The following is a 27,058-nucleotide window of genomic DNA, read 5'->3' as shown; positions in this document are numbered from 1 at the left end:
GCCCACCTTATCCTCCCAAAGTGCTGGGATTACAGACATGTCTTGGCTTTCTTGACAAGCTTTTCTGGATTGCATTTAGCTGTGATGGGTCAATTCCTGTAGTTGTAGGCTCTGGGCCACCTCCACAACCTCCAGGTGCCCTTCATCCCCCTGCAGACTTGCTGCTTCCACCAACCTATCTAGAGGCTTCCCTTGAATCACTATTTGGTCACTCCCTCTTAATATTGTTCACAATTACCCACATTCCGAGTCCTACAATAAGCAAAGAAAGGGGTAGCATTTTCTAAGACATACGTGTTTAGTGTTGCTGGCAGATTTGTAAACTTATTAGTGCCTCTGCACACCATGTAATTAAGATCAAATTATCCAAGGGTTTAAAATAGGGCCTGCTGCTATTGTGCTGCTGAAAGTGCTAAGGAACAAATATTTGCCTTTTTTATATAGATAGCTCTGCCTCCCTTTTCCTGAAATTCCCACTCTCACAGGGCTGGGAGCCCAACAGGGTTTACCTGGACAAACGAGGGGGCTCACTCTGCTGGGAAATTTGCTTTTAGAGATGGCACCACCAACGCTGAAAACATGGAAGTGGAGGCACACATTCCAGAGCATCTGCTGTTGCATCCCCTAGAAGGGGCCTGTGGTCAAGGCAGAGCAGTAGACAGAAGGCTGGAAGGGAAATGAGCCCCAAGGAAGAGGCTCAGATCCAGAGTCTGTGTCTTGGTGAGATTCCAACAGAAGTGCCTCAAGGTTAGTGCTTCAGAAGGAAGTGGGTGTGCAACTGTGTTGTAGTGTCTAGGATGGTGAGAGCTGGGGCTAAGATCAGTTGGAACAGGGATTCTCTAAGCATGGTGCTTGGGCCAGCAGCAGCTGCGGCACCTGGAATTATTGGAAGTGTGAATTCTCAGGCCCCGCCCCAGACCCACTGGATCTGAAATGCTGGGGGTGGCACCAGCAAATCTATGTTTGACAAGTCCTCCAGGGATGCTCATGCACTCCCAGGGTCTAAAGGAGGTCCCTGCAGGAATCCAGGTGGACAAGGGTCCAGATGAACCGTGGACCAAGGCAATTACAGTCAGGACCTAGAAAAACTGGAGGGAGGCCAGGCGCGGTGGCTCACGCCTGTAATCCCAGCACTTTGGGAGGCCGAGGTGGGTGGGTCACGAGGTCAGGAGATCGAGATCATCCTGGCTAACACAGTGAATCCCCGTCTCTACTAAAAATACAAAAAATTAGCCGGGCGTGGTGGTGGGCGCCTGTAGTTCCCCTACTCAAGAGGCTGAGGCAGGAGAATGGCGTGAACCTGGGAGGCGGAGCTTGCAGTGAGCCGAGATCAGGCCACCGCCCTCTAGCCTGGGCGACAGAGCAAGACTCTGTCTCAAAAAAAAAAAAAAAAAAAGAAAAACTGGCGGGATAGGAGGATATTTGGGTGGAATCCTTCGTACCAATCTCATACCATTTTCCCACTTTATACCATGACCCATCCCCACCTTCTGCATTCTGTGTCCGTGGGGTCTTGGAGACACAGACCTCGTTTCCCTCTGTACTTCTTAGCTCCCTGCCTGGTCCTTCAAACACAAGTGGGGCTCAGGTGAGGGTTGGCATCGTCACCTGTAATGATTGGTCCAGGGACTCAGGGGTGACCTGAGAGAGTCCTAAAATGTCCCCAGCAGTGGGGAGGGGAGTTGCAGGAGAGCTGCGGGGGCTGGGAGATACAGCTGTTACCACAGCGACCCAGACCTCCCAGGACAGGTAACCAGAGAGGGAGAGAAGAGATGATCAAGAGAGAAGGAAGTGTGAGAAGGGGAGGCTGAAGAAGGAACAAGGAGGATGAATAGAGGGAGGCAGGGAGGACTCGGGAAGGAAGAGAAGCAAGAGAAAGAGGAATTTGGGGGAAAGTAGGTGGCTCTAACATTACCTCCATTCTCTCCTTCAATCTCAGCACCCCCAGCTCAGGCGGATTCTGTTTCTGCCTCTCCTGATGTCGCAGTGCCTTCCTTGGTCCCAGTGGCCCCATACCTTCCACCTGCAGAGTGTATGCTTGGTCCTGGATGCCCTCTGCAGGTCCACAGGCCCCCACAGTACATCCCTGGGAGCCAGCACAGGTCAGCCAGATGGGGCCTCCCTATTTCCTACATCCTCAGCCCAGTCGCACCAGGCCTCCACATCACAATGCTTCAGGCACAATGCTTACCACATTTTGCCATGGTGGTAAAGAATGTGGGCTTGGAGTTCTAAGTTCATACCTTTCCTCTGTTACCTACTGGCCCCCAGGATAGGGTCTAGCATATGGTGGAGCATAAATGAGTGAGTGAATCAACGAACTAGAGCTGAAACCTGGAGCAGGTTGATCGTTCTGAGCCACTCTCTCCTCCCTGTGAAATGGGTTAATAATAGCGTCTATTTCACAGAGTTGGTGGCAGAATGAGCCACTCTGTCAAGTGCTTATCCAGGTCCTTACTCAGGGGGTTGGAAAGGGCTTGCTGCACAGGAGATGGAAGCATCCCCACCACCCACTACAGCAATGCCTCTCAGTGTGGTGTGAGAACCACCTTCCTCAAAACCATCTGGAACAGAGGCTGAGGTTTAAAAATCGTCAAAAAGAGAGCTATCTTGGTCCTACTCCAGGCATAGTAAGAAGGATTATTTTTAGGAGGGAAGCCCAGGACCCTGCATTTTTATAAGCTCTCTAAGTGATTTTTCCACCCGTTCTAACATTTAAAGAGTGCTGTATTAAGGTTTCAGTTTACAAACTAAAACGCAGAGTCAACACATGACTATAACACCCCACAGTTGAAGACACCAGAGGAAGCCTTCAGGGTGGAAGGCGGACCCTCTGAAGTTGAATGTAGGAAGTAATGAAAGACCTTCGTGCTATAATGGAGCAGCAAACGTATTATCCTAACACCTGGTGCTGCAGTTCCTCTTGGAGATGAACTTTCTTGGACAAGCCTCTTGGTGTGGACAGTGATATCCAGAGGGCATGGATTAGCCTTGCTAAGACCAAAAAATAAATTACTGAACTGTTCTACATGGGACATGAATCAGAGACAAAGAAAAGAAGAAGGAATGGAGCCCTGAGCAACAGAGAAAGTGAGGCTGAAGCCATGGTTTGGAAACAACTTAGGGACTTTTGGGGAACAGAACTACATACACTCAAGCTATTGCACTGTTGTCATAGAAAACCCTGTTTTCCCACACCCACAGCAAGGGCCTCCATACCTACAACACTAAGTGTAAGTACACATGTATCTTGGTCTGTCGCCCAGGCTGGAGTGCAGTGATGCGATCTCAGCTCACCATAACCTCCGCCTCCTGGGTTCAAGATATTCCCCTGCCTCAACCTCCCGAGTAGCTGGGATTACAGGTGCACACCACCCTCCCTGGCTGATTTATGTATTTTTAGTAGAGATGGGGTTTTGCCATCTTGCCCAGGCTGATCTTGAACTCTTGGCCTCAAGTGATCTGCCTGCCTCAGTCTCCCAAAGTGCTGGGATTATAGATGTGAACCACCACACCCGGCCAACTACCACCTTTATTCAGGGTTTATTCACTGACTTCCCTTTTCCCCTCCTCCTGTCCCCTGACCCCCGATTAGCAAATCTGTCATCTCAGCTCAGTGGCGTTGGTCAGCTCTATCCCTCCTTCTCCATTCCCACTGGCATTGCTTGATTTCAGAAACTTGCCACTGATTGCTTCCTAAGAAGTCTCTCTGCCTGTATTTTCTCTCATCACAGCCTCAAACCAACCCTCATACTGTTGCCAAAGTTCACTGTTGGATGAAGTTTTAATAGTCAGAGGCAGCAAAGTGTGGGGACTAAAATATATAGAGATCCTAGAGCCAGACTGCCTCAGATCAAACTCTAAGTCTCCCCTCTGATGAGCTGTGTCCTTGGGTTGGGCAAGTTCTTAACCTCTCTTTGCCTTAGATTCTCCATCTTTGAAATGGGGATGATAATAATAACACCTCCTGTTAGGATAGTCATGGAGATTATGAATTAACATGTGCAAAGCATGTTATTACCTTGCTTAAAAGGATTGTGTGGGCAATCCAAGGAACCAGGGATAAAGCTCATACTCTAATTTGAATTATCCCTGGCATTTAAAATCTTTAACATTCTGGCTGTTGTTTGGCATTCCCCACCCCATGTCTCATTATACCACCCTCACTCAGCCTAGCTCCGACCAAGCTATTTAAGTTCCTAGGATGTGCTGTGCACATGCTAACATCCATTATGTTATGCCAACACTTTCCCTTTTATGGAATGCCCTCCCAGAGCTAGCTCCTTCTTTCTTTTCTTTTTTCTTTTTCTTTTTTTTTTTTTAGGGGGAAGGATGTGCTTCCATTCTAACCACTGCTTGGAGAGTTCCTATCTCTGATGGACACAAATACACACATAGACACACACACACACATACACATACATGCACACACCCCACCTTGCTGGGATTTTGATTAGAACAACATTAAATATTACATCTTTCTGTCCAAGAACATAGTATATCCCTCCATACAATTTCTCAACAAATTTTTATAGTATTCAATGTAGGAGAGGCCTTGCACATCCAGTTAGTAGCGTTTGATGCCATTGTAAATGGTATTACTTAGAAATTTCTGTTTTTCCATGTCTTGCTAATATATAGAAATACATGTGCTTTTTGTATATTAACCTTGTATCTGAGAGCCTCACTAAATTTACTTATTATCCAATCATGTTGTCTGCAAATATGGACAGTTTTCTTCCTTCCTTTCCAATTCTTACACCACTTTTCCTTTTGTCTTACTGCATGTCCCGGAACTATCTGGACAATGGTGAGTGGAAGTGATGACAGTGGATAACCTTACCATTCCTGATTTGGAGGGAAAGGTTTCCAAGAAAACTGGAGGACTTATAACACCAGAATGAAAACCTATGTACATCTGTAATAGTTAAGACAGTATGGTACTGGTGCAAGGACAGACAAGTAGACCAATGGAACAGAATGGAGAGCCCAGAAGCAGACACACACATATGTAGTCACCTGAATACAGTACTGGTGATGTGGAGGTGCTGTGGGGAAGGGTCATTTTTTCAGTAGATGGGTTTGTATCAATTAGATCTCCATATAAAGGGAAAAAAAATCATGATCCTTACCTCACACCAAACAAAACAACTATTGCTGATGGATTGCGTATCTAAATATTAAAAGTAAAACAACACAGATTTTAGAAAAAATAGAACATTTTCACGACCTAGAAGTAGGCAAAGATTTTTTTTTTTTTTTTTTTTTTTAGATGGAGTCTTGCTCTGTAGCCCAGGCTGGAGTGCAGTGGCATGATCTTGGTTCACTGCAAGCTCTGCCTCCCAGGTTCATACCATTCTCCTGCCTCAGCCTCCCGAGTAGCTGGGACTACAGGCGCCCACCACCATGCCCAGCTATTTTTTTTTTTTTTTTTGTATTTTTAGTAGAGACGGGGTTTCACTGTGTTAGCCAGGATGGTCTCGATCTCCTGACCTTGTGATTCACCTGCCTCAGCCTCCCAGCAAATTTTTTTTTTTTTTTTTAGATGGAGTCTCACTCTGTCACCCAGGCTGGAGTGCAATAGTGCAATCTCGGCTCACGGCAAGCTCCACCTCCCGGATGCACAAGGTGGTAGCCATACCATTAAGAGAGTCAGAGGTGACCCATAGAATGGGAGGAGATATTTGTAATAGGTACATCTAACAAAAACTCTTATGCAGAATATATAAAGAACTCCTACACATCTATAAGAAAAAGACAAGCCACTCCATAGAAAAATGGGCAACATACATGAACAGTCACTTCAAGAGGACATCCAAATGGCCAATAAACCTAGGAAAATGTGCTAACTTCATTTGTTATCAGGAAATGCAAATTAAAATCAAAATGAGATATCACTTTATGCCAGTCAGAATGACTAAAATGAAAAACACAGAAAATACTAAGTATTGGAGAAGATCTGGAACTCTCATGCACTGTTGATAGGAGTGTATATTGGTAGGACTACTTTGAAAACCTGTTCTACAGTCTCCATAAAGCTGAACATATGCCTGCTGTAATGACCTGGCATTTCTATTCCTAGGTGTATACACCACATAAAAAGGAACACATATTCACCGGAAGACATTTAAATGACTATCCGTAGCTGCATTAGTCATAGCAGCCAAACACTTGTACACAAGAGAATAGGTATTTTACTCCAGGGGCTACTATGTAGCAATGAGAATGAATAAAAATAGCCACACATAACAATACAGAAAACTCTTATGAGCATAATACCAAGTGAAAAGAAGCCAGATACAAATAAGTACATATTATATGATTCCATTTATATAAAGTTTTGAAATAGACAAACGATTCTAGGTTGTTAGAAGTCATGAAGACATACTCTTCAGGGTTTAGTGATTAGAAGAGAGTGTAATGGGGGCCCCTGAAGAGGTGGTAGCTGGCAATGTTCTTTTTCTTTTTCTTTTTTTAAGACAGGGACTCACTCTGTCATCCACACTGGAGTGCATGATGTGATCACGGCTCACTGCAGCCTCAACTTCCTGGGCACAAACAATCCTCCCACCTCAGCCTGCTGAGTAGCTGGGACTACAGACATACATCATCACACTTGTCTAATTTAAAAACAAATTGTGAAGACAGAGTCTCACTTTGTTGCCCAGGCTGCCCTTGAACTCCTGGGCTCAAGTGATCCTCCTACCTTAGCCTCCCAAAGTGCTGAGATTACAGGCATGAGCCACTGCACCTGACCAATGCTCTGTTTCTTGATCTGGGTATAGATTCCATGGGTGTGTGTCTTTTGTAAAAAAGTATGCACCTTGTGAAAACACTTGTGACTTGTATACTTTTCTATATATATATATATATTATATTTTAATAAAAAGTTAAAAAGCCAAGATAATGAAAAGAAAAGTCAAAAGAAGCAGAACCTTGGGCCCTACCCAGGCACACCGAATTCAGTCCCTGGGGTTAGAGCCAGGCTGTAGCCGGCCTCCAATGGCTTCCTCTGATCTTTACTTCCTAGTATTCACAATCTTGTGTAGCCAATCTCACTCACCAAATAGAGCTACCCTGTGTAACCAGTAGGATATTGTGGAAACAATGCAATGTGACTTCTGGATCTAGGTCATATACGGCATTTTGGCTTCTATCTTGCTCTCTCTCTCTCTCTCTCTCTGAGAAAAGCCACCATATCATGAGGACACACAAGAAGCTTTATAGAAAAGTCTGCATGGTGAGGAACTGAGGTCTTCTGCCAACAGCCAGCACCAACTCGCCAGCTGTGCGACAGGGTCTAGCCCCTGTCAAGCCTTCAGATAACAGAAGCCCCTACTGACATCTTGACTGCAATCTCATGAGAAATCCCAGTGTCAATACTAATACCACCTAGGAGAAGTGCTGCCACACTCTAGACCCTCAAAAACTTAGGTGATATAATAAAGGTTTGTGATTCAAGCTGCTAAGTTTTGGAGTAATTTGTGAAGCAGTAATAGATAAACAATACAGACCAAGACATACATTTTTAAAAAACTCCTAGATTTGGAGGTGCAGCTATGGTCGGGAGCCTTTGGCATGGTATTCTGCTCCTATAAGTATAGCAGCTATCGTTTTGTGCTAGTGATATTCCTTGCTGGTCTTCACAGCTCACGTGTGTGCTCATTCAGTGAAGGAATGATGTTTTGTTCACCTGGGTACCTTCAGTACTCAGAGAGAACCTGGCACAGAATGAGTGCTCCATCAACCTTTGTTTAATTGGAGTGACCCTTCCAATAAACACAGAGAGTAGGACCTACCACTGCCATCAGCCACCTAAACTATTTCAATGTATCTTGGCCATTCAAATATTTTATTTTATTTTATTTTATTTTATTTTATTTTATTTTATTTATTTTTGAGACAGGGTCTTACTTTGGCACCCAGGAGTACAGGCTGGAGTACAGTGGTGTGGTCATAGTGCACTGCAATCATGAACTACTCTAGGTTCACGTGATCATCTCATCTCAGCCTCCTGAGTAGCTGGGACTATAGGCATGTGCCACCATACTTGGCTAATTTTTTTTCTAAATTTTTTGTAGAGACAAGGTTTCACTGTGTTGCCCAGGCTGGTCTTGAACTTCTTGACTCAAGCAATCCTCCCACCTCAGCCTTCCAAAGTGCTGACATTACAGATATGAGCCACTGCACCCGGCCTCAATATATTTTTAAAGAGTCTACTTTGAGCCACACACTGGGATCATGCTGGAGTTGCAAAGAAGAGGAATGTCAGCATTTGTAGCCAGGTACTTGGTCAAGCAGGAGACATCAAGGCATCAGACATTGGAGACACTCAGGGGCACATGCCAGGGTTTGTCTAGGAGCCTTCGATGAGGTGACCAGTTCAGCTTGGGAGGGCTGAGATGTTTCCAAGAGTAAGCAACGCTGAAGCCATGACCCAGAGAGTGACTGGGAGTGTGCCAGCTGGACAAGGAAGAAAAGGGTATTTGGAGAAGAGAAAAGAACCATGTGCCTCAGCAGAATGACTTGAAACCACATGCAGTATTGGAGTAAAATGGCAGGAAGGTGAGAGACGAATACGGTGGTAAGGAGGTTGGATGTATTATGTGGGTAACAGAATCACCAAAACATGAAGTAGAATTTAGCATAACCCAGTTTACAATTTTAGAGAGATACCTCTGTTTGCGGTGTGGATGATGGATTATAAGGAAACACTGAAGATTGCAGGGCCTCTTGGAGAAGGTAAGGACTTTGTAATTGTCCAGGCAGGAGAAGGTATGGGCTGGCTAGGCAAAGTCAGGAAAAGGGGGAGGAGGGCACAGGTGTGAATAGGATGCTCCTACAGGCAGAGAATAAAGTTGAAGGACTGGAGTCTGAACCTTCTCTACCTTCTCCGGTAAGAAGGTTGGAGGAAGGAAGGTGAGTATGAGATATATTATCCAGGCAGCGTGTTCTTTTAAAATTTTCCTCCTAAGAACCAGACAAAGATGGAAAAGCAAAAAGGCGAGGAGGGGTGGGATTCAAGAGGAAACTCAGCACATATGCTAATGTCACTTGGGAACTGTAACCAGCTCACAATTTCCATCTATTATCATGGGTGAAAATATATTTCCAGCCGAAAAGAATAATTTTTAAAACATGGGTGTGAAATAAATGAGCACATGAAACCGTGTTGTCCAAAAAAAACCCAGCAGAATGTTTTCCTTAGAAAGCAGCCTTCGGGTGACACTGCCAGCAGCCTGCAGCCCCAGCAAGGATCTGTGCTTTTGTCACTCTGTGATTTGCAATGGGAAAGAAGCTCGCTTATCTAAGAAATGCATCTGAAACTCCATGGCTGGCAGGTGTTAAGAGCACTGAACAGATGTCTGTCGAATGTAACAAAACTCATAGATATATACTGGAAAGCACAGATGCACTACATCCTTTCTACCATAGTAGAGAAAATATCTCATATATGCATCAAAGGGCTTCATGCATTGGCCTTGCTGACTTCTTTTCTACTGGACTCGGAGCCCGCGATGGGAGCTACTCAGAGACCTGTGTTCACTGGCATTTTGAAGGACCTTGCTGACCCCATCTCCAAGCAAGACTGGAGCCAGCTAACCAAAGATGTCGGTATGGCTTCTGAGGTTCTCTCCAGTCTCATGAGCCTTGTGTTTGCTGGTGTTAATGCTGCATCCTGAGTCCCCCTTTTCTCACCTGTCTCCCTCTCACAAGTTTTGGAGCACTAACCTGTTGCCTCTCAGGCTCCACTGCTGTCTAGTCCACCAGTCCTACTGACAAGGCCCCAGGGTACTTTTTTGGCTGCCTGGCATCCCTTAGACACCTCTCCAAGTTGACTCTCCTCAGTCCTGGAATCCACCCACTCCTCTTTCTCTTTTGGCAGATACATGATGTCTTAGTCCATTTGGGCTGCTATAATGAAACACCACAGTCTGGGTAGCTTATCAACAAGAGAAATTTCTTTCTCACAATGCGGAAGCTGGAAGTCCAAGTTCAAGACATCAGCAGAGTTGGTTTCTCCCGAGACCTCTCCTTGGCTTGCAGATGGCTGTTTTCTTCTGTGTCCCCACACAGTCATCCCTCTGTGCATGGCTGTATCATAATTTCTTTTTCTTTTTTCTTTTTTTTTTTTGAGACGGAGTCTTGCTCTGTTGCCCAGGCTGGAGTGCAGTGGCATGATCTCAGCTCACTGCAAGCTCTGCCTCCCAGGTTCACACCATTCTCCTGCCTCAGCCTCCCGAGTAGCTGGGACTACAGGCGCCCACCACCATGCCCAGCTATTTTTTTTTTTGTATTTTCAGTAGAGATGGGGTTTCACCGTGTTAGCCAGGATGGTCTCAATCTCCTGACCTCATGATCCACCCGCCTCAGCCTCCCAAAGTGCTGGGATTACAGGTGTGAGCCACTGTGCTCGGCCTGTAGTCTCTTTTTATAAGGACACCAGTCATATTGGATGAGGGCCCATCCCAATAACCTCATTTTAACTAAATTATCCTTTAAAATCCCTATTTCCAAATACAGACCCATTCTGAGGTACTGTGGGTCAAGGTTTCAACACAGGAATTTGGGGAGACACCATGCAGCCTGTAACATGAGCTACTGTGTTAGACTCCTAACTTCTCTCTCTGCCTTTTTCCTTACCCCTCTGGTCCAGCTGCATGATACTTCAACCACAATCTTCCTTGAGCACAAGTCTGAGCACGATGCTTTCCTGCTCGGTATCCCACACAAACGTTTGTGACTCCCTGGCTTGTCAATAAGGACCTCCATACTCTACTCCAAGCAGCTTCTTCTGTAGCTTTGACTCCCACCAGCCCTGCTCTCAGAGCTCTTCTCCCATCTTGGCCACTTCCTCTATGTACCTTCTCCACATGATGACATGAATGGAGCTTGGATGACCTGCTCTTCCCACACTTCCTCCAAGGTACAAAGTGGGCAATGGCTTTCCACAGGAAGACACCATGGCATGAGATGTTGACTTGAGCACCAAAAGACCATGAAGAAAATCATGATAAACCTGCCTGGGAAGCCAAAGGGCTGCTTGCACTTTTTAAGTCCTTCTCTCCATTTTTCTTCTTCCTTTTTTCTTGCCTTTTGCTCCTCCTTCACCAAGCGGATGGTCGAAGATATTTGATCATGTTTTTAAGTTGAGTGTGAATGGGATTGAACTCACTCACAGCTATTTGGGGGTTTGTTGTGGGAAGTCAGGGACCCTGAATGGAGGGACCAGCTGGAGCCACGGCAGAGGAACATAAACTGTGAATATTTCATGGACACTTATCAGTTCCCAAATAATAGTTTTATAATTTCTTATGCCTGTCTTTACTTTAATCTCTTAATCCTGTTATCTTCATAAGCTGAGGATGTACATCACCTCAGGACCACTGTGATAATTGTGTTAACTGGCCGGGCGCGGTGGCTCAAGCCTGTAATCCCAGCACTTTGGGAGGCCGAGACGGGTGGATCACGAGGTCAGGAGATCGAGACCATCCTGGCTAACACAGTGAAACCCCGTCTCTACTAAAAAAATACAAAAAACTAGCCGGGCGAGGTGGCGGGCGCCTGTAATCCCAGCTACTCCGGAGGCTGAGGCAGGAGAATGGCGAGAACCCGGGAGGCGGAGCTTGCAGTGAGCTGAGATCCGGCCACTGCACTCCAGCCCGGGCTACAGAGCAAAAACTCCGTCTCAAAAAAAAAAATAAATAAATAAAAAAAGATAATTGTGTTAACTGTACAAATTGATTGTAAAACATGTGTGTTTGAACAATATGAAATCAATGCACCTTGAAAAAGAACAGAATAACAGCGATTTTTAGGGAACAAGGGAAGACAACCATAAGGTCTGACTGCCTGCAGGGTTGGGCAAAAAACGCCATATTTTTCTTCTTGCAGAGAGCTTATAAATGGACATGCAAGTAGGAGAGATATTGCTAAATTCTTTTCCTAGCAAGGAATATTAATATTAATACCCTGGGGAAGGAATGCATTCCTGGGGGGAGGTCTACAAACAGCCACTCTGGGATGTCTGTCTTATGCAGTTGAGATAAGGACTGAGATATGCCCTGGTCTCCTGCAGTACCCTCAGGCTTACTAGGGTGGAGAGAAACTCCACCCCGGTAAATTTGTGGTCAGACCGGTGCTGCTTTCCTGCTCTCAAATCCTGTTTTCTGTTGTTTATTTATCAAGACAATACGTGCACCACTGAACATAGACCTTTACCAGTAGTTCTGCTTTTGCCCTTTGCCTCGTGATCTTTGTTGGACCCTTATAAGTAGTTCTGCTTTTGCCCTTTTGTCCTGTTCCCTCAGAAACATGTAATCTTTGTTCTGCTTTTTGCCCTTTGAAGCATGTGATCTTTGTACCTACTCTCTGTTATTACACCACCTCCCCTTTCGAAACCCTTAATAAAAAACTTGCTGATTTGAGGCTCAGGTGGGCATCACAGTCTTACTGATATGTGATGTCACCCCCAGAAGTCCAGCTATAAAATTCCTCTCTTTGTACTCTTTCTGTTTATTTTTCAGCCAGCTGACACTTATGGAAAATAGAAAGAGCCTACATTGAAATATTGGGGGCAGGTACCCCAGATAGGGGCTTCCATGGACTGAATTGTGTCCCCTACCAAATTTATATGTTGAAACTCTAACCTTTAATGTGACTGTGTTTGGAGATAGGACCTTTAGAATAGTGATTTAAGGTTTAAAAACAGTGAGGCTCTAATCTGATGGGGCTGGTGTCCTTACAAGAAGAATAAAAAATACAAGGGAGCTCTTTCTCCACTTACCCACAAAGGAAAGGCCACGTGAGGATGGAGCAAGAAGGCAGCTGTCTGTAAGCCAGGAAGAGAGCCCTCACCAGGAGCCAAATCTGCTGGCACCTTAATGTGGAGCTTCCAGCCTCCAGAGCTGTGAGAAAACACATTCCTGTTAAGTTATGCAGTCTATAGCATTTTGTTATGGCAGCCCCAGCAGACAAACACAGGGGCTTTCTCAAAAGGAGTTACGTCTTTTGCCTGGTTTTGCCGAGACCTGTATGGCTCATTCATCAATAGCTCTTCCTTTGTATGAGCCTCCTGGCTTGGACTCCTGATATCTGTCCCTCAAGAGGTGGATGTAGAGTGATCCCTTAAGGAGGCCATTATCACTGACCAGTGACAGAGAGAGGAGCAAGCCCCTTTCTTTCCTGACCCATGAGACTGGTGTTGGTTAGGAAATATCAAGAGCTGTGAAAGGTTTGAGATTTCACCCTACTTGCAGTCTAAGAAGTTAGCCTGCCACACTTTCAAGGTTGCTGGCAGAAGACACAAGACTCCTGGGTCAGAGACAAAGGACTTCATTGCTCATAGCAATAGCAGTAACCGAGTGTCAGCATTTGTGTTCATCTCCCCAGTCCCAGTTCCTGCAGGCTAATGCGACAAGAGCCAGGTGCTGTCTGCAGAGGCAGTGGGTGACTTTCCTGGAGAAGAAGCTCAAGCTTTGGAAGCCCAAGTCTTTTATGGTGGGCAGTAAGCTTGTCTGAACTTTGCTCTGGAGGGATACATTATCTTTATCATTTTAGACAGTAAACAAGTAAACAAGCCTGCCCTTTGCTGCCGACGGAAACACTATTGCTCTCTTACAATGTTGCTTTGCCATACAAGCATGAGATACCCTGGTGGTGTACCTAGTGAGATGTATATGCTAGTGCCTCTGCTTCTCTGATTGAACTCTGATTGACAATGGCAACTAAACACTTTCAATAAGCTACACTATTTATTATCCCTAGGAAATATTCCTTCTAGATAATGGAAATGGTCCTGGGACCTATACTTAAACACAAATATCTGGTATCCTGGTTCTTGACAATATGTCTATCGTGAAATGTAGGTTTCGACATGATTCAGAAGACAACTGCCATTGAAAAGATAGTTCGTTATCACAGTTCCTAAGAGAAGGGGCAAGGCATGCCACACCATGTGATGGTGGGAGTAGGGGACACATGGAGAAGCACTGGGGTTGACCAGGAGGCAAAGGTAGAGAGGAGAAGTGTGGGTAAGAGCCTTTACTGTGACTTCTGCAGGAAAGAATGGGTGAGGCAGGTGAGCAGGCTCAGGATTGGCTAGTGTGAATCCTTTCAGTGGGCTCTGGGGCATAAGGGCTGTTCCTAGTTGCCTGGATCCTAGCCCTGAAGTGGTGGTGGCCCAGAGTGCAGGAGCCCCACAAAGGAGGTGGTTGGGAGGTGGGGTCTAGGTGGGTTGGTTCGCATGTGAAAGGCGTTCTCACAGAAGAGCTCTTTGCTTCCACTAAGAATTGGCTAACCCTGGGTGGGGCAGTCCCTTCAGCATCAGCAAGTCCCCGAGACGGCCAAACCTCAGAATAAAAAGCCTTACTTAATATGACATCACACAAAAACTACACCTCACTGTGAAGACCTAACTCCAGAAGAATGTGGAAAACTAACCAAACACCTTGCCCGACATCATTACTCAACCTTTTGCCCTCTCGGTTAATCCAGGGTAGCTGGGCAGCGTATCAGCTAAGGCACTTCCAGAGTTTAAAAGCATCCCACTATGTAGCTGGTCATCAGTCAGCAAGTGTTCCCTGAGTGGGCGCTGTGAGCGAGGCACGGTAGAGGGGTGCTGGGGAGATGGGGGGGAACCAAGACACACCTGGCCCTACCTGATGGCACTTAGGGTCAAGCTGAGCCCATAACCCCTGCCCCCAACCTGAGCAACATTCACTTGTCTTCTCAAACAGGGGGAGCATTTCTTTGGGGAAACATGTGGGCCTGAAGACACAGCACATCTCTGCCCACGAGGCAGGCTGGGGAGGAGGGAAGACTCTGCCTTCTGGAACTTCTTGTTCCTATCAGAGGCATCTCCAGAGTTTTCTCAGCAGCCTGCGTGCATCTTCCATCAGGGACCCAGATGTCGTTTCTTGGTCACATTGGAGAAACTGTGTCTGCAGGTGGCTCAGCTCATCTCTGTGATGCTCTGCTGTGATATTTTGGAAAAATTGTTAAAGTGTTTTTGTAGCTTGGAAGGGCATCTAATTTGGGGATTCGCCTCTGCTGTTAGTCTCTCACTCGCCTTCTATCACATTCTCTGGAGGTAGGGCAGAGACTGATTTAAGCAATGCTCTCTCTTCGATTGGGCAAGGAGCCAGAATGACTTGCAGCTGTTGACTGACACACGCTGCCCAAGAAAGTGCAGGACACTCCTAATTATGCAAATACGAACTTCTCATAAAATAGACGTCAAAGCCCTAGTTTTTAAATCTTGTTGCAGTAAAATGTCTTAATTTGGGCTTCTGGAAACTACTACGATCATCTTAGGAGATGTATAAGTACATGTATATAAGACGTTAACATCACAAGATGGTTGTAGATCATTTGCCCATCTGCCTTGGTTCTGTAATGGAGAAAGCACAGTTCCTGGAGTCTGGCCTAAGCATGAAAACATGTCACTATGAGTCTAGGTTAGCAACAGTCTGCACAGTGCTTACTTCTGGGGGCGAATTTCAAATTAAGTTATTATAACGCCTTGCAGTGCACCTACGCATTAGGTCAGAGGCTGGTGTTTGGGAGAGTGCCTCCAGAATTGTCTGGAGTGCTTCTAGAAATCCCCTTCTAGGGCTCTGCTTTCAGAGATTCCTATAGGATGGGTCTGGTGTGCGGCTCGGGAGACTATTTTTCAAAAGTTGCCCAGGTCCCTGTGATGAGAAACCTGGTTTGGGAACCATCAGTTTAGTCTGAGAGTTTTGCTTTTTGAATATGGTCTCCATCCCAGTAGCTCCAGCACCTCCTGGGGACTTGTAGACACACGAAGCCTACATCTTCCCGGAGTCCGCAGTGGCTTCTCAAGCCCGTGGAAACGAGAAGCACAGGCATCCACAGGCCCAGGTGAAGTACGTGGAAGAGAATGACGATCTTGCTGCTAGTTAATCAGGAAAGCCTTTATGGAGAAGTTGGGATCTTCAGAGGATAGAAAAAGCAGAGAAAAACCACTGCCGCTATCTGACTGATGAAGAAGCACAAGAGGTAATGGAGAGGCAGATGGATTTAGGGAACAAATGAAGAGTGTCCTGACTAAGTTGAACCAAAAGATGGAACACAAACTCTATGTCATTGGCATGTTGCAGCTGCCATCCATTAGATCATTGTGGTTGGCCTTCGTCTGCAGGGCACTATCCTGGGTATTCATCAAATGTATTCACATAGCATGTTAAGATGGTTTTTTGGAATTTTTACTTATCTAAGGGGCTGCCTGATGCCAAAGAAAGTATTGGGATACAGGAGATTGGGCCTGGAACCAGCCCTGCATCCAATCCTTTCACTAACCCACTGTGTGTCCCTGGGAGAGTCATGTGGGCTCCCCGGGCCTCAGTTTGCTCATCTGTAAAGCATCAGCGGCTCCCAGTTTTAGCAGACCATGTACCCCATTTTGTAATAGATGTTTGTAACATCCTCTGTCTTTGCCATTCTAAAATAAAAGCCATAGACATGACTACTAACAGGCATCATTTTTAAAGACGACTCTGATGCCCTACTTGTAATTTAAATGGGAAGCTGAGGGCAGGCATGGTGACTCAAACCTGTAATCCTAGCACTTCAAGAGGCTGAAGCAGGAGGATTACTTGAACCCAGGACTTCTAGATCAGCCTGGGCAACATAGTGAGACCTCATCTCTACAAAACTAAAAAAATAGTTGGATGTGGTGGTGCACACCTGTTGTCCCAGCTACTTGGGAGACTGAGGTGGGAAGATCGCTGGAGCCCAGGAGTTCGAGGCTGCAGTCAGCCATAATCATACTACTGGCCGGGCGCGGTGGCTCACGCCTGTAATCCCAGCACTTTGGGAGGCCGAGGCGGGCGGATCACGAGGTCAGGAGATCGAGACCATCCTGGCTAACACGGTGAAACCCCGTCTCTACTAAAAATGCAAAAAATTAGCCGGGCGAGGTGGCGGGCGCCTGTAGTCCCAGCTACTCGGGAGGCTGAGGCAGGAGAATGGCGTGAACCCGGGAGGCGGAGCTTGCAGTGAGCCGAGATCGCGCCATTGCACTCCAGCCTGGGCGACAGAGCAAGACTCCGTCTCAAAAAAAAAAAAAAAAAAAAAATCATACTACTGCACTCCAGTCTGAGCAACAGAATGAGACCCCGTCTCTAAAATAAATAAATGGATAGATAAAAATTTAAAATAAAGCCAGGTCTGGTGGCTCATGCTTTCATGCTTGTGATCCCAGGACTTTGGGAGGCTGAGGCACACAAGAAATATTAACTATTGTTTTACTTAATTTTGAAATATTATGCTACACACATCCTGAAACACACACTTTTAGTCTTCTGATCTTTGCCCCAAATTAGTCCACTATCAATGGCATGAGTCAATGAGCTGAGGAAGAGGACTCATGAATACTATGCAAGGCCAATGACCCAGTAAATCAGTGAGGGCAGGCTGTAATCTGCAAACTTTCCAATAAGAACTCATGATGATGCTAGATTCTGTTATGGGTAGATTGACTGATTTAAAATCAGCTCCCTCTAGGGTGGATTTTCCTAAAGAAGAGAGCACTTAGTTTTCCTCCTTTTCCTTCTCCCACCTTCACACCCAAAATGCTTTATCTCAGGAAGAAAGAAAAGGAAACCCTTGGTTGTGTGTGGTGGCTCATGTCTATAATCCCAGAACTTTGGGAGGCCAAGGTGAGTGGATCACTTGAGCCCAGGAGTTTGAATACACACCGGGCAAGATGGCAAAACCCCATCTCTTCTAAAAATAAGAAAGCTGGCTGGGTGGGGCGATGCATACCTGTAGTCCCAGCTACTCAGGAGGCTGAGGTGGGAGGATCATTTGAACCCAGGAGGTTGAGGCTGCAGTGAGCTGAAATTGCACCACTGCACTCCAGCCTGGGTGATAGAGCAAGACTCTGTCTCAAAAATTTAAAAAAAAAATTTTTTTTTAAATAAATCAAAAGTTGAAGTAAAAGTAGGTTATAATACAATAATATGTATTTCAGTATGTGAATACTTGGGCAGTATATTAACCATGTCTTCTATTTTCTGAATTGTGATGCTTTGACACTTGGGCCTTGTGATATGGTTTGGCTCTGTGTCCCCACTAAGTCTCATATCAAATTGTAATCCCCACATGTCAGGGTAGGACCCTGGTGGGAGGTGATTGGATCACGATAGCAGGTTTCCCCTTTGCTGTTCTCATGATAGTGAGTGAGTTCTCACGAGATCTGACAGTTTAAAAGAGTGTGGCACTTCCTTCTTCACTCTCTCTCTCTCCCCTGCTCCCACTTTGGTAAGACATGCTTTCCCTTCGCCTTCCACCGTGATTATAAGTTTCCTGAGGCCTCCTACCCATGCTTCCTAATAAGTCCACAGAACTGTGAGTCAATTAAACTTGTTTTCTTCGTAAATTACCAGTCTCAGGTAGTTCTGTGAGAATAGCAGTGTGAGAATGGACGAACATACCTTGCTTACCCCAAAGGGGGTGCTACCTCACACCAGGGTTGGCCAATTCCTAGCAACAGCAAACAACTTGCCCACAAGCATACTTTTCAAATGCAAACCAACCCATTCAGATCTCATAGTTTAACTACCTTCTTCATCCCCTCTCACACTCCAGGCTACTATCCACCTGTCCTCACCATCCCAGGGCCAGGTACCAGACAACTAAGGGCAGCCCCTGTGCTCCAGAGCCCCTCCTCTCTCTGCTTCATGCCCAAGGCCAGTGCTTTGCCATGCAGGCCCCTGGGGCATGGTGCGCCCCCTTCTGGGAACTGTGAGTAACAAACTCTCCGTTCAATGGCAATTGGTCGCCTGCTCTGATGGCCTTACAATACCTCAGATTTTCTAGTAATAAACAATAGTTTAAAACATGTAGAACTACACTGCCAGACGTAAGAGAATGGCTTCTTGGCCCTACATATAATAAATAAGCTTGGGTTTAAGAAAAGTCAGAAGGTCAGGAGAAACTTTCTAGAATAAGAGAGAACAAGGAAGCAGAGGAACAGCTGGACAGAGGGACAAAAACCAGTATTTGCTAACAGAGCTGATTGGATTTCCATAGATCGGACAGAGAGGAAAATTCCTTCATTTGAGTAGGCATATGATACCAACATATGTTATAGATCATGGAGGAAAATTAGGAAGTTGGATATTCTGGCAAATCAGCCAGGCCTTATTTTGAGTGCAGTGTGGAAACAATTCCCTGTTATAACATGGGATGTGGCAGTAATAATGACACATCACAGCAAATGCATCTCTGGACTTGAAATCCCACCACAGGTTGAAGCATGCATTCTGTCTCAGCATGTCCAGCAGGACGTTGGAATGTCTTACCAGTCCTGGGTCAATTTCTCCTTGCGTGACCTGTCCTGGGCATTGCAGGACAGCCAGTGTCCCCCTGACTAAACATCATTAGTGCCCTCCAATCATCATGGCAACCAAAACTTCCTTCAAAGATTTTCAAGAGGTCCATGTTGACAAACCACTAAATCGGATAACTCACAAAGCACTCCCAGAACGAACTCACTTTGATTCTAAGATCTCTGGGGAGTCACAGATAAAGGAGATTGCCAATATGCTTTAAAGTCTGGGAGTTACTATTGTAGGCCATTGCCGTGCCCTGACCAGAACATAAGACACAAAGGGGACATGAATCTAAGAAGGAAATATGACAAACCAAGCCGAGGTCGTTTACTTTTGAGAGCAAATCACAACCTTTACGGGAAAAATCAAAAATTTACTTTTGGATCTTACTCTCAGAATTGTGCGAGTAACTATAATTCTGGAAGTATGGTTCGGGGTGGGCACTCCTCAAGCCCCCAGGCTCTGAGGTGTGGAGCTGGTAGTGTGTCCACGGGGGTCAGGAACTTGAAATATTGTGCTACATATGCCAAGGATGCTCACTCCATATGTCTCTGGAGAGAGGCAAGACTAGCAGCTCCGCCCCTTGCTGTGTGGCTGTGGTCAATTTACTTGACCTCTCTGAGCTAATTCTATAATTAGTAATGCTGAACTCATATTCCTAACGTACCAGTAGTTGTAAGGATTAGATATTGCACACAAAGGACTTAGCTCAGTGCATGGTACTTAATAAATAATGAACAAGCTATATGATAAACTTCATTTTTTATACAGTATCGGATCGTTCTCTTTTCAAATTGTCCACTAGAGGGTGCCAAACACTAGCCTGAAACTTGGAAAAGCTGTTGTCCAAATTCCCCCCGCCCCAAACACCCGCTTTGCAAAACATGCTCTCAAGATCCTAAGCATTGATGTCAGAAAAAAGACTTGGCAGACTTTCCATTTGCTTTCCTCTTCACCCTTGAGAAGTCCTACACCTAAATAAAGACGCTCAACTTCAAGACTGTTAGTTTAAATTACAACATTTCTTACAGGTACGTAGACAGTGTAACTGTAATGTTGCCAATGGCTTTAAACCAGCTGCATACACAAGACAGAGCTGCAGGGGCCGCCTGCCCCTGGAGCAGGCAGCCAGGGATGTGTCGTTTGTAGAGAATTTAAACACGATAACACAGCTGACTAAAAGTCAGTTTGCTTGTGATATCACCATGTGCTTGCAACTCTAAATAACATCAGTGATAAAATACTGTCCTGCAAAAAAAGACTTTTGCTGTTCAAAGTTCCAAATAATTTCTGCAAGTATGATTGTATTTTAGCAATATATATATGTAAGCTTCAATTTGATATATTTCTTACTTACCATTAATCATTTTAATATATCTGGAAGTTAATTCTGAGATCTCCCTGTGGCACGGAAGCATCTTCCCAGTGGACTCAGGCACGTGCATTTTGTTCTCATCCGTTCACACACAGTGCCAGCCCGTGATTGCACCTTGAGCTACAACTGTCTCCAACCCCTACATTTAAATAGTAAATTCAAAACAAACCATGATAACCCTGATTGTAATGATGAAAGAAGCAGATCTTGGGTTATTTTTCTTTTGTCATTTTATGTGATAAAAAATTTTAAATTTGTGTTTAAACTTTAAAATCAAAACAGAGAGCCATGAGATTAATTTTTTACCACCAATGTGCAAATTTAGTTCATATGTGATGTGCTCCTAAATTTGCATAATATTAAAATTAAAATGTACTCTTTCTTTAAATTGTGTTTTGAAACTAGAGATTGTTCAGCAGGTCAATTTTTAAAAATGAAGAAACTACAGACTGACTCAAGAAAACAATGATTACTACTGATTGCATTATTATCATTATAAACATAATTTTGTTGCATGGGGAGGATGTTAAGAATTATCCACTCCAGGTGTCAACTATTCTAGGTCTACTTTTGTCTTAAATCCCAACTAAGTTGTTTTGCACATCCAAGAAAGGAAGGCCGACTGCCCTGGGAGAGCCCCCAGTGATGCACTGAGAAGAACCCTAGTCGTGGGCAGATGGGATTGGCTGCTCTCCTGAGCATACGCAATGTCCCTGGATTCTTAAGCCCTCCAAGCCCTGTCTCTTCCACTCCTGCGCACTTGCAGACCTTTTATTTAAGGAGGCCCTATTTGGGAAGATCTCGGAGCACTTTACAAATACCAACTTTGGTCTACGAGCTGGAGGAAGGTTCAATCTGTGTATCTCCTAGACGAAGGGGCAGGCTCAGGGAAGGGGAATTCCATTGAAAGCCTTGCTTTGAATGTGTTCCGGCTATGACCACACCATGATATATGCATGTTATTACACCCAGACCTATGTTTCAAGAATGCATGAGCTACCCTCCCATGGAACTTGGTCAGTTATTATCCAGCAACATAAACTGACAACTTTTCTATTCCCTTCTCCTTTGCATTCTTGCAGGTTTTCACGTTCCCACCCCCAAATTAGAGGGGTGAGGGAAAGCAACAACATTCTTTCCTATCCGTAGTACATGTTTCTAGCAGCATAGCCAACTCCATTCCCCCAATAGCTACCAAGCTAGTAACAATTCTTACCATTTATTAAGAGTAGAATTACACACCACATCAAACTGTTCTGTCTACTTTATTTCTAATTCTTGCAGTAACTTCAAGCAAGTTGCAAAAACGTCACCCAGCTAATGGTACAAGGAGCCAGCCCTCTTTGTATCTTGGAGCACCAGGCATTCTTCCAGGCATGTATAGAAATGAGCTCATTCGGCCGGGCGCGGTGGCTCACGCCTGTAATCCCAGCATTTTGAGAGGCCGAGGTGGGCAGATCAGGAGGTCAGGAAATCAAGACCATCCTGGCCAAGATGGTGAAACCCCATTTCTACTAAAAATACGAAAATTAGCTGGGCATGGTGGCGCATGCCTGTAGTCCCAGATACTCGAGAGGCTGAGGCGGAAGAATCGTTTGGACCAGGGAGTCGGAGGTTGCAGTGAGCCAAGATCACACCACTGCACTCCAGCCTGGCAACACAGCAAGACTCCGTCTCAAAAAAAAAAAAAAAAAAGGAAAGAAAGAAAGAAAAAAAAAAGAAAGAGATGAGCTTATTCTTCCCCCAACCCCCAAATCCTTTTTTTTGTTTGTTTTTGTTTTTGTTTTTGTTTTTGAGAGACAGAGTCTCGCTCTGTTGCCCAGGCTGGAGTGCAGTGCCGCGATCTCGGCTCACTGCAAGCTCCACCTCCCGGGTTCACGCCATTCTCCTGCCTCAGCCTCCCGAGTAGCTGGGACTACAGGCGCCGCCACCACGCCCGGCTAATTTTTGTATTTTTAGTAGAGATGAGGTTTCGCCGTGTTAGCCAGGATGGTCTCAATCTTCTGACCTCCTGATCCGCCCGCCTCGGCCTCCCAAAGTGCTGGGATTATAGGCATGAGCCACTGCTCCCGGCCTCCTTTTTTAAGTTCTAAGTTTTCAAATTAAAATTGTGGTAAACTACACATAAAGTGACATTTACTCTCTTAACCATTTCTCAGTGTACAGTGTCATGGTCTTCAGTACATTCCCACTGTTGCACAACCGTCACCACCACCCATCTCCAGAACTCTTCACCTTACAAAACTAAAACTCTGTACCCATTAAACAATGACTCCCAATTTTCCCTTCTTCTTCTCCTCTCCCAAATCTTAAGTATAAAGCAGACAGTATTGGTATCACCATCCCCAATTTTCAGATGAGGGAATGGAGGCATCATGAGATTCAGTAACTTCTCCTGATCACAGCTGGTTGGTAGCAGAGCTATGATTCAAAGCCAGGTGGTCAGGCTGCAGAAGTCATGGCCTCAGCCACTGTGCGGCCTCAGGCACACCTCACACAGTACTGTGCTGTGTTGTGTTGTCTCTTCTGCTGTTGAGCCTCTCTAGAAGATCAAGAAACAGTAGCCTAGAAAGTTGAAGCAAATTGCAGATTCTTCCTCGTAAAGGCGGAGGAGGCTCTGTGTTGAGACCGCTTGGATCCCAGGCTGATTAGCCTGCTGCACCTCCCCTTAGATTAGAGCAGTGACCCTGTCCTTGGTCCTGTCCTCTGCTCTCATCCACATCCGAAAGCAGCTCTGGTCTTCTCCCCTCAGTCCCAGGTGCAGTCTGTGGGTTCCAGCTTGCCTGTGACTAGGGAAGTAGACTGTGCACTTTGGCCAGCGGGCAGCGGACTAGGCCCCACCTGGGATGTTCTTGCTCATCTGCACGTAGCTGGGGGGATGCAGTCTGTGCTGCAACAGCCTGTGCTCCCTGTCACTGCTAAGGAAGCCCCTCTTCTCCCTTCGGGCCAGTGCTGCTCCGCAGGAAACCTCCCTCCTGCACACCGCCATCAGCTTCTATCCAACACTGAATGGGAGACTGAGCTGGACCCTTACCTGGCACCTGTGCTCAAGGAAGGGGTGCTAGGGAGATGGTGTACCCCCTCCCCCACATACAGATCCTTATTTCTTTATGTTGGCGTGTAGGGAGATGGTGTACCCCCTCCCCCACATACAGATCCTTATTTCTTTATGTTGGCGTGTAGGGAGATGGTGTACCCCCTCCCCACATACAGATCCTTATTTCTCCGTGTTGGCGTGTAGGGAGATGGCGTACCCCCTCCCCCACATACAGATCCTTATTTCTTTATGTTGGTGGGTAGGGAGATGGCATACCCCATCCCCACATACAGACCCTTATTTATCTATGTTGGCGTGTAGGGAGATAGTGTACCCCCTCCCCCATATACAGATCCTTATTTCTCTATGTTGGCATGTTGGTCCTATTTTCAGCCATTTCAGTGAGCAGCCCTGAGGAAGAGCAGCTTTACTATGAGAGGAGTTAGTTAGAACAGAATTTTTCCCCAGTTGACCAATGTAAGCTTGCAAGCCTACCTAGAAGAGGAAGAACTTTAAAACTTTACATCTATTTCATCAGCACACCTTATTTTACCCGGAATAAACTCCACCACTGACCTCTGCTCACTCCACCACCAACACCCTAGCCCAAGCCCCACTGTCCCTCACCTGTACAGGCCCCTCAACGCTGCTGCCTCCCAGACTGTTCTCCACAGGCAGCCAGAAACAGCCTCTAAACTGTCAACCAGATCCTCTAAGATCAGGAATGAGACAAGGATGCCCACTCTTGCCACTTCTATTCAACACAGTACTGGAAATTGTAGCCATAGCAATTAGGGGAAAAAAAAAAAGGCAAATTAAAAAAAGGAAGTAAGTTTATCCCTGTTTACATGTGAAGGTGACATGATCTTATAGGTAGAAAACCCTAAAGATTCAACCACAACAACAAAAAAACCCTGTTAGAACTAGTAAATGAATTTAGCAAATTGCAGGATACAAAATCATCACACAAAAATCAGTGCATTTCTATACACCAACAATGAACAATCCAAAAAGGAAATTAAGACAACAATCCTGTTTGTAATAGTATCAGAAAGAAAATAATATTCAGGAATAAAACTTAGGAGGCAAAAGGCTTGTACACTAAAAACTACAAAATATTGCTGAAAGACATAAAAAGACACACACAAAAAAATGGAAAAACATCCCATGTTCATGAATTGGAGGACGTAATATTGCTAAGCTGTCATACTACCCACAGCAATCTACAGACTTAATGCAATCTCTCCCGAAATTCCAGCATTGTTTTTGTCAGAAATAAAAAAATCTATTCTAAAATTCCTATAGAATCTCAATGAACCCTAAATAGCCAAAATAATCTCAAAAAAGAGGAACAAAGTTGGAGGTCTCACATTTCCTCATTTCAAAGCTTACTACAAAGCCACAGCAATCAAAACAATGGGGTGCTGGCATAAAGACAGACATATAGTTTAACGGAATAAAATAGAGAGCCCAGAAATGAACATTTGTGTGGATGGTCAAATACTATTTCACAAGGGTGCCAAGACCATTCAGTGGGGAAAGGATGGTCTTTTCAAGAAATGGTGCTGGGAAAACTGGATATCCATATGGAAAAGAATGAAGTTGAACTCTTATCTCATACCACACACAAAAACTAATTCAAAATAGATCAAAGACAAAATATAAAAACTAAAATGATAAAACTTTTATAAGAAAACATACAGCAAAATAATGTCTTTATGATATTGCTTGGCAATGACTTCTGGATGATCACACTGAAAGTCAAGCAACACAAGACCAAATGAGTAAATTTTACTACATCAAAATGTAAAACTTTTCTGCATCAAAGTACACAATCAACAGAGCAAACTCAACAAGTCAACTCATGGGATGGGAGAACATATTTACAAATCATATATCTGATAAGGGGTTATTATTTAGTGTATATAAAGAACACTTACAACTCAAAAACACAAAACCAACAATTCCGTTTAAAAAATGGACAAAGGACTTAAATAGACATTTCTCCAAAGAAGACATTCAAATGACCAATAAGCATATTAAAAAATGCTTAATATAACTAATCACTATGGAAATGCACATCAAAATCAGATATCACCTCACATCTTCACATATCATTATGATGCCTACTACCCAAAAAAATGGAAATACTGTGTGTTGTTGAGCATGCGGAGAAATTGGAACCCTTATGCACTGTTAGTGGGAAGGCAGAATGGTTCAGCCGCTGCAAAAAGCAGTATGGTAGTTCCTCAAAAAATTAAACATAGAATTACCATATAATCCAGCAATTCCATTACTGGGGAGATACCCCAAAGAACTGAAAGCAGAGTCTCAAAGAGACATTTGCATACTCGTGTTCACAGCAGCATTTTCCATAATAGCCAAAAGGTGGAAGCAACCCAGGTGTCTATCAATGGATGAATGGATATACAAAGTGTGGTCCCTCCATACAATGGAGTATTATTCAGCCTTAAAAAGGAAGGAAATCCTGACAAAAGCTACAACATGGATACATCTCAAGGACATTATGTTAAGTGGAATAAGCCACACACCAAAGGATAACACTGTATAATTCCACTAACATTCAGCACCAGAGTAGTCAAATCCATAGAGACAGAAAGTAGAAGAGGGGTTGCCAGGGACTGGGGAGAGGTGAGTGGGAGTTGGTGTTTAATGAAAACAGAGTTTCAGTTTGGGAAGATGAAAGAGTTCTGGAGATGATGGCAGTGGCGGCTGCACAGCAGTGTGGTTGTCCTTAATGCCACATACACTGAAAAAATGGTTAAAATGGCAAATTTTATGTTATGTGTGTGTTTGCCACATACCCCCAAAAAATCAGTCAGACTATGTGACATATCTGCTCTCAGCCCTCACTCAGAATACAATCCAAATTCCTTCTTCAGTGGAGCGGGCCTCACACTCCAGCCACAGGGCCCCTCCTCTCTTACGAGCCCAGCATGTTTCTGCCCTGGGCCCCTTGCAGTCACTCTGTGTTCCCTTCACAGGCTCTTCTCCCTGGGCATTGCACGGCTCATTCCCACATTTAACTAAGGACTCTGCTCAATCCTCACTGCCTTTGGCCACCCTATTAAAATAGCACATCCCTCCAACCCCATAGCACACCTTACTTTTCTTCATGAGTTTCATCAGTGCCTGGGATTATCTTAACCACCCGTTTATCCATTCATTACTTGTCTCCTGCAGTGAAATGTGCACTCCATGCAGGCAGGGCCTTTGCCTTGCTCACTGCTGTGTCCCCCCGGGCCTAGAATAGTGATGGCCCATAGC

Source organism: Theropithecus gelada, chromosome 8 (genome assembly GCF_003255815.1).
Source record: "Theropithecus gelada isolate Dixy chromosome 8, Tgel_1.0, whole genome shotgun sequence".
NCBI lineage: Eukaryota > Metazoa > Chordata > Mammalia > Primates > Cercopithecidae > Theropithecus > Theropithecus gelada.
Note: the sequence above shows the minus strand (reverse complement) of the source record.